Raw genomic sequence first — 3,741 nt, 5'->3', positions numbered from 1 at the left:
TTAGTTTTTTGTTTTTGTTTTTGTTTTGTTTTTTTTTTCAGTCTAAAACACCAGACACTTGATTTTTTTCTTATCCATTCCTGTGCATGCGAACCCATTGTAAGTAGGACCTTTTGATGAGGTAACTTTAGTTAAGGTGCAGCCCAATTCAATCAGGATGTGTCTTAATGCTATTACTGGAGTCTTTATAAAAGCAGAATGAAATTCACACAGAGAGAAAGCCACAGAGGCCGGCAGCCAGAGACTGAGATCAGTACAACCCAGCAGAGTAGGGAGAGGCCAGAAGAGGCCGCCACGTGCATGGTTACGTACTGAAGGAAGGGCCAAGAAGCTCTCTGGTAGCCAGCCCAAAACGCCAGTCTTCCTGGAGAAAGCATTGCCTTGATGATGGCTTCATTTGGACTTCTCCCGGCCTCAAAACCACGACCAACACATCGCCATTGTTTACGCCAACCCATCGGGCGGTATTTGCTTGCACAGATAAGGACACTAAAACACCTTGATACGTGTAGGAATTTCTTTAGAAATAAACTTTTAAAAAAATTCTTTTATTTGTTGTTTTTAAGTTAATTTCTGAGTTGCAAAGATTATTTCCCCCTCCCCATGTTTTTAGAATTTCCTGTATTCCCCCATTCAATCTTGGCTGTCACAATCAGGCAGACAGAAAGCACGAGGACCTTCTTTTTCTTGCATCTGCCGTGGAAACCTTAGCAGCAGACATGAACTGCTACAGGTCTAGAAATAAACTTTTAAGCAAGGACAAGGTGTTAAGAAATTGTGTCAATCAGGAAGGAAATCTAGCATCAACTTATATTTGGTTTTGCAGAGGGAATCTTTCCTATAAGCTGATCTTGTTCATGAAGCATGCTTTCATGTCCCCAAATTAAAAAGCAGTGACTGTAGAAGCATAGTACTCAGTAACCACTTGGTAAGGAGTTTTGAATGACCTCTGTGGAGCTTTTTATTTGTACTTATTTTTTTCCAATTTGGCTTCTACTGTGTAGGCCACATTTGATACTGATGGGCATCAAAGTTTCTATTTGGTTCTCTGGCACAGGGCTTAGCCCTGCTGCATCATAAACCTACAATGAAAATAAAATCATGCAGTGCTATTATGGTCATAAGGCAGAATATTTGTTGACTTCAGGAGCTATAAATTGCTTTCCATCTCCAAATAAAAGAATCACTAGTTTAAAAAAACTCTGTAAATAAAAATAGTTTTATTATTAGATCAAACTTCATTTATTAGTAAAAAAGAGAAGATAAAGGGCATTTGACAAGTAATTAGTTGCCTTTGAAACATTCTTGGCTTCTACTTTATTTGTAAATTTAAAAAATCATGATATGATTACAAGATGTATCATTCAGACAAAACTTGAAGGTTAATTATAACAGATCTTCCCTATTAATAGAGGTTCTTGTTATGTTTTCATTTACTACACCCAATTTCTGCAAAGTCCAATCAATTTTGAATTACTTGAATTGTTTTATACTCTATCAAAGCAAACATTTGTTTGCTCTGATAGAATGAAAACTACTCTTCAATTAAAATGATAGAGCAGGGAGCAGTTGTAGCTCAAGGGGTTGAGCACCTGCTTCCCATGTACGAGATCCTAGGTTCAATCCCTGATACTTCCTAAAAACAAATGAAAAATCCAGCTCTCATTGGGAACAGATATAGCTCAGTGGCTGAGCACCTGCTTCCTATGTATGTGGTTCTGGGTTCAATCCCCAGTACCTCCTAAAAAAAATTTGATGGGAGGGAATGTGGTTCAAGCAGTTGAACACCTGCTTCCCATATCGGAGGTCCCAGGTTCGGTTTCCAGTGTCTCCTAAAAACAAAAAAGCAAACAAATGAAAAAGCTAACTCAGGAGAGCTGATGTGTCCAGGTGTTTAAATACCAGCTTCCCACATACAAGGTCCAGGCCGACCCCAGTTACTGAAAAAAAAAAAAGATATAGCAATAACAATCAAAGGTATTAGAAAAGGGGAGAGGATGTAAATAAATACTAAACAGATGATAAGCACTTCTATTTATATTTGGATTCAAAACTCTCCATAGGTTCAAACAGCATTTACCAAGTTTAGTCCATTGTTCCCAAGATGTGGGATGTGTAGCAATGGTAATATAGGACATGATTTTAGATGATGCAAGGCATGGGATCAAATCATACTAACTCTCATAAGGAAGCTATTCTTTTTATTTTCTTTTAATCTGATTACATGTGAGAAAAAATCTCTGTTACTAATCTTTCACATCTCTTTAACACTGCTCAACTGTTTAGCAGAGAGCAGGTCCCAAACTCAAGAGCCTTTGGAGGCAAAAGTTATCTACCTAAAATTTAATAACATTTGTTTTAATTGAATTTAATTGAATTGAATTTTATGATTACCACCTATTTGTGGCAAGTGATACTAATTCCATTTGTGGTAGCAATATACAATTTTCCAGTAGAATAAACTCAGTAAACAACTTTGTTTTAAAATTGAGAAGTTGATGGACTCACTTCCTGATTTCAAAACTTATTACAAAGAGATAGTGTGGTTGGTACTGCATAAGGACTGAGGTAAAGATTAATGGAATAGAATTGACAGTCTAGCACTAATTCTATACATTTATAGTCCATTGATTTTTGACAAGTGTGCCAGGACAATTCAATGGGAAAGAACAGTCTTTTCACAAATGGCTGAAAAACATCACTTTCTTATACAATTCACAATGCCATTATCTTATCTAACCTAATAAAATTAACAATAATTCTTTTGTTTGGGGGCTTTTGAGGTGAAACAAATATTATATAATTTTAATACTACGAAAAAGCTAGCACTGCATTAAAATAGCAATATAGTATAGTCTCAAAAGAGTACTGAGACAACTGGACACCCACATGCAAAAGAATGAAGTTGGTTCTTTACCTTATCTAAAAAAATTAACTTAAAGTAGATCAAAGACATAAATGTAAGTGTCCAAACTATAAAACTCTTAGAAGAAAACAGGTATAAAATTTCATAACTTTGGGTTAGGCAATGATTTCTTAGAAATGACACCTTAAGCACAAGCAACCAAAAATAAAATAAATTGGACTTCATCAAAACTAAAACCCTTTGTACTTTAAATAACACTATCAAGAAAGTAAAAAGACAATCCACAGAATGGTAGAAACTATTTGCAAATCACATGTATATGAAAAGGGTCTAGTATCCGGAATATATACATAACTGTTACAACTCAACAATAAAAAGACAACTCATTTTAAAATAGGGCAAAGGAGTGGAACAGACATCTCTCCAAAGAAGACAGACAAATGGCCAATAAGCATGTGAAAAGGTCCTCAATATTATTTGCCATGAGGGAAATGCAAATCAAAACCACAACACATATCACCCACTAGCATGGCTAAAATAGAAAAAGCTGTGAAAAAAAAAGTGTTGCAAGGATTTACAATTTTTTCCTTCAATCTTTCTGACATTCCTTTCAATTATAGACTTTCTTACTTTTTATTCTCTTACCTAGGTAGGCCTTGGCTTATGCAGAAATACAATTTCTCCTCTTAAAGTGTGTACTTGTCCAATTTTATCACTGCTATCAGTCAGGTGTATCTTAGTTAATAATGTTAATAAACTGTCTTTCCCAATGGTAATTCTATTTTAAACTGTTAAAACTGTGGGGTGAAACTTTGGACTCTCAGAGGGATTTCAAGTGTCAGCCTCTGGGGACTTTAAAATAAAACAATGAACCT

General features: G+C 35.4%; 1 non-coding gene across 1 annotated transcript; it reads right to left on the bottom strand.

The window, feature by feature from the left end:
- Nucleotides 1-617: 617 nt before the first annotated feature.
- Nucleotides 618-745, bottom strand: LOC111760587 (small nucleolar RNA SNORA31). The gene has a single exon (XR_002794236.1). It is a non-coding gene; the product is annotated as a small nucleolar RNA SNORA31 (small nucleolar RNA).
- Nucleotides 746-3,741: the final 2,996 nt, after the last annotated feature.

This window comes from Dasypus novemcinctus, chromosome 13 (genome assembly GCF_030445035.2).
Source record: "Dasypus novemcinctus isolate mDasNov1 chromosome 13, mDasNov1.1.hap2, whole genome shotgun sequence".
Classification (NCBI taxonomy): domain Eukaryota; kingdom Metazoa; phylum Chordata; class Mammalia; order Cingulata; family Dasypodidae; genus Dasypus; species Dasypus novemcinctus.
This window is presented reverse-complemented; position numbering and strand designations above follow the sequence as displayed.